The sequence below is a fragment of the Hypomesus transpacificus genome, unplaced genomic scaffold (assembly GCF_021917145.1).
Source record: "Hypomesus transpacificus isolate Combined female unplaced genomic scaffold, fHypTra1 scaffold_255, whole genome shotgun sequence".
In the NCBI taxonomy this organism is placed as follows: Eukaryota; Metazoa; Chordata; class Actinopteri; order Osmeriformes; family Osmeridae; genus Hypomesus; species Hypomesus transpacificus.
The window spans coordinates 89,915-105,482 of NW_025813782.1; positions in this window are offsets into that span (position 1 = coordinate 89,915).

A 15,568-nucleotide genomic window follows, 5' to 3' on the forward strand; every position below is an offset into this window, starting at 1 on the left:
TGTCCCGGTGTGAAGGGATGAAAACTACCCCAAACAATATTTTGAAGTTACATTTATTCATTTACATTTATTCATTTACATTTTACATTCATTCATCAATGAATAAATGTAAGCTTGACTCATTAATTAAGCAGTTACAGTGGGGTCACATTCTGAGGGCTGCTACTGTACTCATAATATATGGTGACCTCTCTGAGGTTTTGGCTCTGTGATGACTCCAAATAAGAAAACATGTGTCCAGATTAGTGTGAAGGGATGACATAACTACCCCAAACATTATTTTGAAGTTTAACTCCTTTATCAAGCAGTTACAGTGGGGTCACATATTCTGACAAAGTACCCAATGTGCTGGTCCATAGTTCTTTTTTTTCTGTACAGCAAAATATGATTATTTAAAGTTGTAAATGTAGTCCTAGTGTAAGGTTTTAGGTAGGTTATTACAAATGTAACTTGTGCATGCAGTCACAAAGAAATACATGTTTAGAAACATTTCAGAATTTTTCTTCCTTACTATATTTTATTTTATTTCAGATAAACATGTTAGGCTACTATGCCTGAGGTGGTTAATATGGTCACCAGCAGTTTACTCTTTGTTCTTATGAAGCAATAACAAACCGCGAAAAATCATACATCTTGCACCTGTGTATGTAATGTATTGTAACGAGCTGAGTTATTGTGTTCCTGTTATTGTCAGTCAATCAGTTAGACGAATGTTTACATGTGTTTGTGTTATGCACTAATGTTATCAGGAAGGTTGATGTGGTTCTGCTGTTGAGACCTATTGGGGGGGATTGTCTAGCGACAGGGGGGGACAACCGGGAGTTAGAGAGAGCAAAGTTTGGTTGGTGGTTGGTAAAAGAACTAGAAAAGTACACGGCGTGGTCACGGCCAACAGTGATCAGAATTAATCTGTTTTGCCTAAATAAATGCAAGGAAGTCGCAAACCATTCCTCGCCTCCTTCATCTAACACTGCAGCATTGAGGCGAACATTACACTGGTGTCAGAAGTTTAAAGTGACAGACTGGTTTCTTCTTCAGGTTAGCCTAGCCGGCTAACAAAACCGCCGAACAGAGCCGTTGTTTGTACTGCCGGTAGACATGCCGCACGTGAGAGGAGCCCGGCCGAAAGTTAAGGAGGAGGAGGTGATCTACAGTTATGCCCGTGCGGAGGGTCTGGCGGCGGAATTTGAGCACGCTGCCGAGACCAAGGCCTGTTTGAAGCTGGCGGCAAGGAGCATGGCCAACGACGCGGGTATGGGCCCCGCTGACCCCCGACAGAGCGGAGGACGTCAGGACGGCTACCTCACTGGACTGTCGACCCGACCTCAGGATTTCCGCAGAGAGAACGCACAGCCTGTGTGGCAAAATGGCGGTGCCCATGCTTACCGGGCCCCGAGTAAAACACAAAAGTACTCCGGTAAGGCAGACTGGCAGGCATTTCACGCCCAATTTGAACCGCCATCGCTAGCTGCGGGCTGGTCGGAGAGTAATAAAGCGCTACAGTTGGCCTTATGCCTCATAGATGATGCACTAGTGTGCCTGTTACTACTCAGCCCAGAAGAAAGGAATGATTATGCAGCTCTTGTTGGAGCCCTACAGAGACGGTTTGGCCACTGTGAACAACCCGGTCTCCTGCGCTCTGAACAGTCCAACAGACGCAGGCGGCCTGGGGAGCCCCTCCGTGTCTTAGCTAATGACATTGAATCCCTAGCCCGGAGGGCTTATGCCCACATGCCCCCTGCAGTACAGACGGAGCTTGCCAGGGACCAGTTTATCCAGGCCATAACCCCCAGGGGTTTGCGCGTTCAGACCCAGCTCGCCCACCCCCGTTCTTTACAGGAGGCTTTGGAGTTGGCTCTGGAAAGGGAGATTGTGGAGGGCGGGGCCATGGAAAGCGGCCCTGGTGAAGGTGGTCCTACGGTGAGAGCCGCTGCATGCACTGACACAGCCCAAGTAAAGCCTGCATGGGTGGCTGAAATTACTGAACTGATCCGGGCTGTGTCCATGCATTCGCCACAAAGTACCAAGCGCCCTCGTCAACGGCCCCTAGTCTGCTGGGGATAAGGAGAACCTGGCCATCTCCTCAGACAGTGCCCCAAGCACTCCAACGACCAGGGAAACGGACAGGGGCCCGTATAGATGGGATGATACGGACCCCTGGCATTATGCCCCATGCTGCATCATCGAGGGAAGGGGGATCCAAATAGCACAGGCGGGGTGGGGGGGCTCCACTTCCCCCTGAGGCAGACGACAACACAGAATCCACGATGGTGGTGGGTTGGACTCATGCTGGGAATTTCTGCCACGTTCCCGTCACCATATGTGGGGCCTCATGTACCGCCCTTGTGGACACAGGCTCCACAGCGACACTGATGCGGCCAGATGTGGTTCCGGAGGGGACACAGTTGGAGCAGACTGCAGTGCAGCTAAGGACAGTGACTGGTGAGCTGGCCCCTATGCTTGGTAGGGGGAGGGCGACGTTGAATGTGGGAGGTCAGGCGACCATAGACATATATATAAAGGCTAGACAGAGCCTGTTTAAGTATGGAAGTTTATTAGACTCTTTATTCAAATGGAAATGCATTTGTCAAATGGCAATTCAATGCGCAAAGTGACTATCCAATCTGCAATTCAATATGCAAATGACAATGCAATCCGCAATTCAGTTTGTATTATTTTGAATACAAATTTGAATGAACGCTTATTGCATTGCATTTCATATTGACAAGGTTTTCCCCCATTGACAAGGTTCTCCCTCCCATTGACGATTTCTCGTCCCACCCTACTAACACTGCCACCGACTCCTTGTTAACCACTCTAACTGCATCACTTGACTCTCTCTGTCCCCTGTCAACCAGGCCTGCGCGATCTTCTCCCTCCTGCCCGTGGCTTACGGATGTTTTTCTTGAAGAGCAGTCCACCCTTAGGGCAGCCGAGAGGAGATGGCGCAAGTCCAAAGACGTCTGGACCTTGATAAGTATCACGCCCTCCTTAAATCTTTCTCTTCTCATATAACTGGTGCTAAAACCATCTACTTTCTGAATAAGATTAACTCTGCTTCAAAACCCCACAAGCTTTTTTCTACCTTCTCCACCCTTCTTTACCCACCTCCCCCACCCCCTCCCTCCACCCTGACAGCAGACGCCTTCTCCTTCTTTGAGAAAAAGTCGCCGACATTAGCAGTCGGTTCCCTAAACCCACCTTTCCTACCCTCTCACCCTCCATGACTGACCCAACTAAATGTCTAAACTTTTTCTCTCCTCTGTCCGAGGCAGAGATCTCTGACCTCATTCTCTCTCATCGCCCCACCTCCTGTCCCCTTGATCCTATCCCCTCCCCTCTCTTTCAAACCATCTCCCCCTCCATCATAACTTTTCTTCTCCATGTCCTAAAATCCTCCCTTACCACCGGCACCTTTCCCTCTGCCTTCAAACAGGCCAGAGTTACCCCAGAGTTACCCCTAAAAACCCTCCCTTAACCCTGCCGTCCTCCAGAACTACAGACCGGTATCACTGCTACCCTTCTTCTCAAAAACAATTGAACGTGCTGTATCTAACCAACTGTCTTACTTTCTCTCTCAGAACAACCTGCTTGACCCCAACCAATCGGGATTCAAGACTGGCCACTCCACAGAGACTGCCCTTCTTTCAGTCACCACTGCCCTCCAGTCTGCCAGAGCGGTTTCCAGGTCATCCGTCATCATTCTGCTGGACCTTTCTGCAGCGTTTGACACGGTTAACCACCAGATCCTGCTCTCCAGACTTTCTGAGATGGGCATCACTGGCACTGCACTCCAGTGGATCTCATCCTACCTGTCGGGAAGATCCTACCAGGTCTCCTGGGGAGGCAAACTGTCAGGCCCTTGCCAGATCTCCACTGGTGTCCCACAGGGCTCCGTCCTTGGCCCCCTCCTCTTCTCTCTGTACACCACCTCACTTGGACCAATCATCACCTCCCATGGCTTCTCCTACCACTGCTACGCTGACGACACGCAGCTGTACCTGTCGTTCCCCCCAACTGATCCGGGGATCTCAACTAGGATTGAGGCCTGCCTCACAGACATCTCCGCCTGGATGACCGAGCACCACCTCCAGCTGAACCTCGCCAAAACAGAACTTCTCATCATCCCGGCTAAACCCTCCATCTCCCATGATCTGTCAATCACCCTGGGATCTGCGATGGTGACCCCTTCATCCTCTGCCAGGAACCTTGGGGTTACCATGGATGACGAGCTCTCCCTCACGGCCCACATTGCCGCAGTCTCCCGGTCTTGTAGATTCACCCTCTACAACATCCGGAAGATCAGGAGATACCTGTCTGAGCACTCCACCCAGCTGCTAGTCCAAGCAATGGTCCTCTCCAAGTTGGACTACTGCAACTCGCTGCTCTCCCAGCATGTGCAACCCGCCCTCTTCAGAGGATTCAGAACGCAGCGGCCCGTCTGGTCTACAATTTAACCAGACGCTCCCATGTTACCCCGCTCCTCATCTCTCTCCACTGGCTACCCATCAACTCCCGTATCAGATTCAAGACCCTGGTACTGACCTTCCGAGCAGTGAACGGGACTGCACCCGACTACATCAAGTCTGTCCTGTAACCTTACACCCCCACCCGTCACCAACGGTCTTCCTCAGCCTGGTGGTCCCATCGCTCAAGACTGCCAGGTCCCAACACAAGCTCTTCTCCTGCCTGGCCCCCCAATGGTGGAACCAGCTCCCCACGTCCATCAGGGACACTGACTGTCTACCCGCCTTCAAGAAAAGGCTCAAGACGCACTTGTTCCGGGAGTACAACGGCACTTAGGAATGCTTGGCTGGACCTGTTGTTAGTTTCCTCCAGGATCACAATGACTCTTATTGAGTGACTTGTTGCTCTTGTAGGTTAGTTATAACGAAGTTAAGTCTTGTACTCGCTATGAATTTTTTTACTATTGATTGTTCTTCCACAGGTACAGTCCTGCACTTTTTTGTGGTTCATGTTGTTGTAATTTGGGTCTTACCTTTTGGCACTTGTTTAGTTTTTTCACAATGTATGCTTCATGTTTTGGCTGCTTGCAATGTTTGGGACTACCTCGTTGTTATGATCAGTGACCTATGCTCTTTTGTAAAGCTCTCTCTTGGAAGTCGCTTTGGATAAAAGCGTCTGCTAAATGCATAAATGTAAATCTATGTTTACATTTTTGTGCCCTATAAAAGATGGTCCTCCGGCCTTCAGAGCTGAGAGAGACATGATTGAGACCTAAGCCTGGTGTTGTGTTGTCATTTATTGTCAGAGGTCTGGTTTTGTCTCCCAATCTGCAGATTGATAATACTTATTAAAATCCAGAACTCAACTGAACTTTGTCACTCCGTTAATGAAGAGACGGACTAAACACTTTCTTCATCATTTTTTTTAATGCTGGCTTATGGCATGCATTTCAGATATACATTGCGATTTGCGCGGTTGTATATTTCTGAATGCCATGGAAACGCTCTTGATAATCGATTTAAAGAGCCGAAGCAGAGAATGTCTAATATAGAGAGAACCATAGATGTTTGTATATATCTATGTGTCACGACTCTACACACAGCGTGCCCTCCAGGACAGCAGAGGGCACTAAGGAGTCAGAGCAAGGCCGGCTCAGCTGTGAGGAAGTGAACGGCCATGTTTAAAAGGAACCCTGAATTGTTTGTCAGTGCTCATTCATGGTTTGCGTGCTACGGGCGTTACCTCACTTGGAAACTTTTTACGGAAACTCCTTTCCTGTGCTGGACCCTGCTTGCCCCGACTGTGGATCTTGGATTACGATTTGGACTGTTCACTTGGACTCTCTTTTGTTTCACGGTATTGAACCCCGCTTGTCTCTGACCTCTCCTTTGTCTTGCCCTACCTGGAAACCTCGATTCTGCTGGCTGCTCTGTGTACCTTGACCCTGGACTGTGCCTTGACCTTGATTGTGGATTACCCTTGAACCAACCGTCTTGATGGACTTTAAGTTTGCCTTTGCCTCAATTATTATTTGACCCAGTGTGTGGTCGTGACTGACTACTTTACGTAATTGAAGTAAATCAGACCCATTAAAAACTCTAAACTGCATCTGCGACTGTGCTCTTCATTCCAACCCGACACTATGGAGAGAACTGCCACTCTTGGGAAACTTCCGGGTTCTGAACTGGTTGAAGTTCCATGTGAGGGCGCTAACGAGCGAGTGCAGAATGAATGGAGGTTTATGGAGCGGTAACCCTCAAAATCCACTTTTCTCAGGATATGATTTTTTGTCTAGTAATTTGAATTCTGAATTCGAAAGGGGAGGCAAAACAAATATGCTGTCTGTTAGATTGTTTTAAAGTCGCCTTTCTGTTCTAAAAAGCTCTTGAAAATGTCATTGACGTCATACACATCGTACCACCAGAGCTACTGCTTTACGGCAAGCTCTGGTCACTTACTTTTCTCTCAGGGCATCAACAACACATTTACATTTATGCATTTAGCAGACGCTTTTATCCAAAGCGACTTCCAAGAGAGAGCTTTACAAAAGAGCATAGGTCAGGAGGCCATTTTGTTCAGTGAGGAGGATGTTTTTAGAGGTAAAGCAGCCTACAGATGTGCAGCAAACACAGTGGTGGCAGAGAGTGCCCAGGTTGTTTCTAACCCAGATCCTCTCTTATGCGAGGTTAGGGAGGCTATGCTAAAACAGGAAGAGAAGCTTGATAGCCTAACCAAGAGGCTTAAGCAGATGCAGGGAAAGGGAGCCCAGGCAAGAACCCAGGTATGATCCGTCTGGTAGACCAATATGCTTTCGATGCCAGCAGGTTGGCCATATTGCTAAGTTTTGTACAGGGGAGTTTCAAAGGCCTAATCCGAGTAACAACTCAGCATCTTATGCCCCTGTTAGGGCAGTAGCTGGGAAAGATCAGCAGGGAAACTTTCTCCCCCTGTAGTGAGGGACCAAATTACAGGCGGGAGGCTGCTAGGTTCAAGGGATATTGTTAACGAAGCAGTCAGCAGTTTAATAGGGCCCACTCCTGTCATTCAGGTCTGTATGGGAGGGGTGCAAGTGCCATGTCTAGTGGACACAGGTTCAACTGTCACCTTGATCACAGAAAGTTTTTTTTTTTTTAAACAGTTTGAAAGTAAGGGGGAGGGTGATTTGAAGGAATGTGGTTGGCTTACTCTTAAGGCTGTTAATGGTTTGTCTCTGCCTATTTGGGTTAAATGCAACTGAATGTGGAGATCATGGGGAAAGCACTCCCTCATTGTGGTATTCTGGTGGTTAAAGACCCCTCTGACCCGGGGACTAAACTGGAGAGAGCCAAAATCCCTGGCCTAGTTGGCATGAACATACTGAAAGATTGCAGAGAAATTTTATCATGTCATTCAGGGATGTGGGCAACAAAACAACCTGTGGAACTGAAAGAAGGGTACGCGAAAGTATTGGCCCCGTCTGATGTTGTGTAGAGGGAGCAGAACACTCTAATCTGCAGCAGTTTACGAGTCCTGATCTGTCTGAGCAGAAGGTAGGGCAGGCCAGGGCTTTACTGTCTGAGTATGCAGATGTCTTTGCGTTAGTGACAATGATTTGGGGTGTACGGAAGTCATACAACATGAGATTCCAGTGACAGATGGGACGCCAGTGCGTCAGAGATATCGTAGATTACCCCTTAGTCAGTATGAGGAAGTGAAGGCACACATTAAACAGCTGTTGGAGACGGGAGTGATAAGGGAGAGTAGTAGCCCATATTCCTCACCCCTGGTCATTGTAAAGAAGAAAGATGGCAGCATAAGGATGTGTGTGGATTACCGACCATTGAATTGGAAGACCAGGAAGGATGCATACCCCCTACCAAGAATAGAGGAGTCCCTGGATGCCTTGCACGGAGCCAAGTGGTTCTCAACGTTAGATCTGGCCAGTGGATACAATCAAGTTGCAGTGGTAGAGAAGGACCGACACAAGACTGCTTTTTGTACTCCATTTGGCCTTTATGAATTTAATCGTATGACATTTGGTCTACGTAATGCTCCAGGGACATTTCAAAGGCTCATGGAAAGGATTTTAGGAGATCAGCATTTTCAGTCCCTCTTGCTATATTTACATGATGTGGTCATCTTCTCACCCTGCTTTGAGCAACACCTAGCTCGTCTACAAGTGGTATTGGCCCGGTTTAGGAAGCACGGGTTGAAGGTGAAGTGGAGAAAGTGCAGCTTATTCCAGCGGGAAGTGCACTACTTGGGTCATGTCATCTCTCAAGGCGGGGTGTCGATCAACCCTGGAAAGATTAAGGCCGTAGCAGAGTGGCCACATCCGCAAAATTACACAGAGCTCAAGTCGTTCCTTGGATTTGCTGGCTATTATAGGCGCTTTGTAATGAACTTTTCTCAACTGGCTAGTCCATTACATGTTTTGTCCACTCTTGCCTCTCCAAAGGGACAGGGGTCAAAGATGAGTGTGTCTCAATTTTTTAAATTATGGAGTCCCCAGTGCGAGTTAGCATTCCAGCATTTCAAACAGAAGTTAATTTCAGCTCCTGTGCTCGCATTATTATATATATATTTTTTTGGAGGTTGACGCTAGCCACCAGGACCTGGGAGCGTCTTGTCGCAGGATGGGGATAAGGGGAGAAGACCAATCGCCTATGCAAGTCGAGGTCTGCGATCTTCGGAGAGAAATATGGAAAACTACAGCGCAATGAAGTTAGAATTGCTGGCATTGAGATGGGCGGTAACAGTTAAATTGTTGGGGCGCAAGTTTACCATCTTTACAGATAACAATCCCCTTAGCCATCTGCGGACTGCAAAGCTGGGAGCCATTGAGCAGAGGTGGGCCTCTGACCTGGCCAGATCCTGGCCAGGGAAGCAGAATGGGAACGCGGACACTCTCTCCAGACAGGCCAAGGCCGCTGAAAGGATATTAGCACCTTCATTTGAGCTAGTAGCAGAAGAAACCCCTGCGGCCCAGTCAGCGCCAGGTGAGATGGGCTGTTCCGTTACATTTAATGAAGTGAGCTCTTCATCCAGTTTTTCCGTGTACTCCGATGAGGTCCTGTCATCCCAGCAACAAGCCGATCCTGTTATTATAGCCTTCTTGAATTACTGGTCCCAGGACCAGAAGCCGGGGCCTGGGGAGAGAGCCAGAGAAGATGGCCGAACACAGGAACTGTTGCGGCAATGGGAGAGGGTGATGGAGGAAGGTGGCATTTTATTTCGGCAGTTCCACAATGCTCGGCGGGGTCCCATAAAGCAGGTGGTCTTGCCATGCAGTCTGCAAGGGGAGGTTCTACGAAGGATGCATGAGGAACACGGACACCAGGGGGTTGAGAGGACATTCAGGCTGATAAGAGCTCGATGTTACTGGTCAGGTATGTACCAAGACATTGAGGCATATTGCAAGCAGTGCAGAAGGTGCACTGTTTCGAAGGCACCAGTGCCAAAGGTGGTGACGGAGCTAGGATGTCTACTGGCATCCAGACCCTTTGAAGTGGTGGCCATGGATTTCACAGTCTTGGAGCCGTCCAGTGATGGTCGTGAAAATGTTCTGATCTTCACTGATATTTTTTCAAAATTTACAGTGGCAATTCCAACAAAAGATCAGAAGGCGGGGACGGTTGCCAAATCCCTGGTGCGGGAGTAGATTCAGAGGTATGGCGTGCCGCAGCGTATCCATTCAGACCAGGGCAAGTGCTTCGAGGCGGATGTCGTTCACCAACTGTGTAAACTGTATGGAATCAAACAGAGTCGCACCACTCCCTATCATCCTCAGGGTAACGGGCAATGTGAGAGATTTAACCGTACTCTCCATGACCTACTGAGGACCCTCCCTCCAAACAAGAAAAGGAGATGGGTAGAGCATCTGCCAGAGGTAATATTCGCCTACAATACCACTGAACATGCCAGTACAGGTTTTACTCCATATTTTTTTATGTTTGGGCAGTCTCCCAACCTGCCCATTGATATTCTGCTTGGAGTGGAGGACAACGATATTTCAGGGACAGTGGATGACTTGGTCGAAGAGCATCAGAGGCGTCTGCAAGCAGCCCATCAGGCAGCGCTGCAGCAGATGGAACAGGCTGCAGAGGCTCGCAAAAGATATTGTGGCCCTGCAACCAGTCATTGTGCTTTGGAAGTAGGCCAGTTGGTATACCGGCGGAACCACGGCTTCAAGGGAAGACACAAGATCCAGGATCTATGGATGGCAGTGCCTTTCCGGGTGGTAGGTCACCCAGACGCTAACAAACCTGTTTATACTGTTGTCCCTGTGGATGTGTCTCAGGCCCCAAAGAATATTCACAGGATGGAGCTGCGACCATGTGGGCCAGGGGAATCTGCAAATCTGGGCCTGGAGGAGCTGGCTGAACCAGTCACAGAAGAGGCCCAGGAACACTCAGAGGGGGAGGCAGTGGTAGTGATGCAGCGGCCCCCAAGGACCCTGCCTGCCTCGGGTCATCATTCACTGGACAATGGCTTGGATGTGGGGGAAAGCGAGTCGTCCGACACTGACGCGTCGGCTGTGTCAGAATCTGAGCGAACGGAAGAGAAATCACCAATACCCCTGATGCAACCTTGGCAGTCCCGGGGGCAGCAGGCCGGGAGGCATACAAACCCATTTCGCCTGCCGAGGTCCGCAGTGCAGAGGCCAGGGGTTGAGGATGAGGGGGGCCTGGGAAGTATTGCTCATACTAACTGTTATTGCTTGATAGCGTTAAAGGAGATTTTGATTATATTTTTGAGGTTTGATTATAGGATAGGACTTTTGTTGTGTGGGGTGATTTGTGTCTTGGGTCTTATCATCGGGACGATGGTGACTGTGATGTGGGTGTGGCTCCAGAGGGTGTGACGGTTAGGCCACACCTAAGGCTTGGGCCAATATAACTGGGTGTGAGCTTGTAGGGTCACATCCGTACTTGAGGTGCATGCTGGCAGCATTGTTTGTCATGTAAGTTTGAGTCTTTTTAACGTGTCTTAAAAATGTTGTATGTTAGTCATCAAATGCATGCAAGACTTCGCAAGTAACTGTTGTATACTGGCGCGTGGGTTTGGTTGTAGCCGGGGCTGATTGCAGTGAGTGTCAGGAAGCTGATTTATGTCGTCTCATCGGCTTTCTGTGTTTTGGGTACGTGTTTGCCTATAATGATTTTAATTATGTATGGTTGCTATATGTGCTGTATTGTGGCCCTGTCTTATTTCATATTGTTTGTTTCTTAGATGTGGTCTATGTCACTGTTTCCTTGAGCGGTTAAACGCTGTTGTTAAATACCCGATCCACTACTGAGCCTTATAATAAAATCTATTTTTACACTAATTCTCAGTCCCTCTTTAGTGAGGGAAACCTGGGTGTACTGGGCATTACACTAATGTTGCTAATGCTCTGACATTCTGATACCGCTTCAGATGCCATCAAGCGGGAGCTCTGGTCGTATCAGTCCTTCACTAACCAATCAGCATTCATTAGCAGAATGCTAGCGTGTTCTGGCCAACAATGACTCACCCTGTAAGAAATCAAAAGACCATAAGTACTCGTTCATTCAACTTTCGACGTATAATCTATGTCGAACTTGCAAAAACTACAATCAAATCTGAGATTTCTCAACGACAATCAGGCGAAAGAGACAAATTTAGCCGTTCAGCTCCATAGACTCCCATTCAACATGCACTCACTCGCGATCACCCCCAGTGGAACTCTGCAGCCAAGTTCGGTACAATGGGGCTTAATAGGGAGTGGCAAGGCTCTCCTTAAACAGGCTCTGGCCGAAGTTACACGAAATCTCTTCATTTTGGGACGTCATTTCCTGATAAAGACACAAAGTTACACAAACTCTTTTAATTCGAGTACGTCATTTCCTGATTTTCTATCCAGTGGTGTCCCAAGCATAGATATATACGGTATATGGCCCAAGAACCGGGACCACATTATTCCTCAATATGCCTCCTATTCTTAAATGTTACTATATTTATTACTGCAAAAAAAAAAATGCTATACAGTTGGGCTTCTATGTTTTGTTGCAAAAACAGGAATTATGGCTAATAACTTCATCGATACGTAGACTGCACATAAAAAATCGAGCAGGTTGATTATGCTATTTACCAGGAAAGGGATGAAGTCGCACTGAAAGTTAAAATAGCGTGGTAGATAGTTGCCAGGGCAACCAGCCAGGTCACGTGCTCTTATTGTCCAGGTCTTGTTCCATTATGAATGGCATTGACAGCTTCTATATTTCCTCAGTTATTGCTTAAGTCCTTTCTTGGTTATAAATAGGAAGATCGTCTGAATACGGGTGGTAAAGGATACGTAAAAGCACGGATCAGTGGTTAAGTAGTAGGCTTTAATAGGTTAGGGTATTATTCGAATAAATATTCTATAGCCTACCTTTAAAAAAAGAACACGACAAGTTAGCCTATATTATGAACTCATTTTTTATCGCTTAAAAATTGGAACAAAACCTTAAATGAACACGAAAACATTTCACCATTGTTGCTCCATTGAAATGAATTGGGTAGGCTAATTAAAACGTGCCAAGATCACAAAATATTCTCTCCATTGAAATGCACTGGTTGAAATAACGTGGCATAGTCAGGAAAAAAGTGCTAATTTCGTGAACGTGTCACGAAATATTAGATTATTTTTTGTGACTGGGATCACTATATGAAACGGGCGATTGTAATCTACTGCCCTTCTGCTTGTTTAAGGTCCAGGGTGGCTCATTATTAACACACACGGCTTGGCATATCATTAGACAAATCGATTAATTCCAACCTTCTAAACTACTGGTAGGACAGGAGGTGCCCTACTACTTGATTGAAATGGGTGATTTGTTTTTGATTTTCTGCGTTTAAATCGACTGATTCATTCGGTATCGGGTGAAAAAACACTGCTTGCAACCTGTTTGAATGGTTTTCAACGGGACAGACAGTAGCAGCATCTTGATTTACTGACATTTTCGGTATATATACACATAATATCAATTGGTTACTGGTGTGTTGTATTATGTTTATGTCTGATACTTTATTAACATTTATGCAGGGCTCTCAAGTGTCACGCAATGAGAGTGACAGTCACTCATTTCGGTCTTTAGTCACGCCCTCCCGCCACACATTGTACGCAGAAAATCTTTTTTTTATAATATATTTAATATGCCGCAGCACCCAACCAAAATTCCTCTGGCCGCCCCCCTCTCACTATGGAACCGGCAGACAAGCGCGTCTCCCTGGAGTTCTTAGTCGAACCTGCCACTTATCAGCCAATAAAAAAATAAAAAAGGGTCTATACAATAGCCAATCGGAAATAGGCACCATTGTATCTGCGTAAGATTTAATGCAACAACCAATGGAAAAAAAGCATATCCTGTAATCTTTCGTGATTCTGCTACGTCTTCCGAAATATTTGTTCGCCTATAAAGCAAACCGCTGGAGCTCGAGCATCACTTTGAGCACAGTCAGGATCTCCTGTTTTAATGTTACAACAAATTCACAACTTGTTTGACAAACAATTACAACTTGACTGCTTTTTAAAAAAAAATCCCAGATAATTAGCATCAGTTTTTCACAAGTCTCTTAACCAACGGTTTTACAGCCTGTTCAATGACAACACCTGCTCAGAACAAGTAGATGTAGACGGTGTGTATTATTGAAACTCACTCAGGTAAGTAAAAAATGCCACCCGCATCAACAAATATCTAGTTTTCTGTTGGCCTAGTTAGTAGTGGCGGCGCTTGGGATGTTAGGGGTGGCAGGATCGAACCCAGTGCGGTACGTAAACAGGCCCTATTCCTCTGACTCCTACAAATAATGTCATATTTTATTATTATATCCTGGCCATGGATGCATTAATCATTGCTGCCTTTCAAAGATGTCAGGTAACAAGCAATTAATTAATTAATTTTGACCTCCTGACGGGGGGGGGGGGGGGGGGGGGGGGAGAGAGGAGAATGTCACTCTTGCCTGTCTTAAAAACTTGAGAGCCCTGTTTATGTATTACATTAACTCATAACACTAGGCAGTAATATTGTAGCCTGGCTGCCAGCCCAACTTCTCCCCGCCCCCACAAAAATTTGGTCGGGAAGTTAAGTCTGGAGGGTCTCGTATTGGGGACCAACTACAGAAAACCAGAATCTGGGCGAACCAATGAAATTGCCAGAGCGGGCTTTATACGATGATGGACAGATGATCAACAGTAACGTAATCACCCATGACACAAAAGAGCGCTTAAGTTGAATTCGTTTTGAACAAACATGGCTACCGCTGGAGATCTGGGATGTTATGATTCTGCCATCGAGTCTGTTTTAGAAGACATCGACAGCGACCAGGAACAGAGAGACGCAATCAAGGCATTTGTCGATGGAAAATATGTTTTTGCCGTCCTTCCTACGGGATTCGGTAAAAGTTTAATTTATCAGCTGGCCCCGATGGTCGCGAAGAAGATGGGACACAATGAAAACCCAGTGGCCATTGTGGTTTCTCCTTTTCTTTTGTGGAGTTGTAATCCTAAACGGAGAACTTGTTTGTATATGCATTGCCCTTTATTGTTTCGCTCTAAAAGGTTGACCGTGTGAACAAGTACTCCCCCTACCCTTAAATTAATATTACAACACCGGCAAAAATCTTTGTATTCATTGTTCAAGCATACTTCAAGTCTGCTTGCAGTTTAGTTAGTAAAGATTTAGCTGCCTTTCAGTTTAGTTCTGTTGACATCAACTATGCGGCGCTTAACACACGTCACATACTCTGTTGCTCTGATTGGTTGTAGATTTATCCAATTGATCTAAGAGGCATTTGTTTTCCAGGCTCGTTTGAAACACGCCCTGTAGTCAAAGCCCAACGGAGAGTTCTCAGACTCATATTCTGACTAGAATTATGAGTATGACAACGTCAGGCTAGTAATATTGTGAAGCAGAGCTAGAAATGGCTATGCTAGCTACCATATTGTAGCTCACACCAGATCAATTTAAGACAAAAAAGGACAGAATATACAAAGCAACCAAATGCAATCAATAAAACATTTTGTTATGCAACATGTCCAGTGAGAGGGTCAAGTTTGTTTTTAGTGAGTGGACCGGAAATTCCTGCCGAGCATCGACAGCTAGCTGGACGATAAGGGACCCCTTAATCTGCAATTCATTGTTGCTAGCTCTAATCAGATGTGCATTTAGAATCTAACAAGCTATATCTTACAATAAACCTTATGTAAAGCTGGCTATTTAAAATTTGGTTGACCAGACGTCCTCTTTTACCCGCACATGTCCTCTTTTCGAGACCTAAAAAATCAGTCCGGTGTTACGTCCCAACTGGTTCCCAATTTAACTGGTTCCCCAGCTGTGCGTGCACCTATCATTCTGCTTCTATCACCAGATTTGTCACAAACATATTACTGGAAATTTTCAAGTCGGATCTCATATTTGCTGCGGCAAATATGAAAGTAGGCCTATGGGCTACTTGCGCACTACATTAGACTACCATTCGAGACAAAATTTATGGAGACAAAATAAAACATTTGCAGGCTTGCAAATGTTTCTGAACAGATGTAGTGAGCAAATGATTGCAAATGATTCTGAACAGATGTAGTGAGCACTACATTACAGCCACTCACACCATAAGAAAT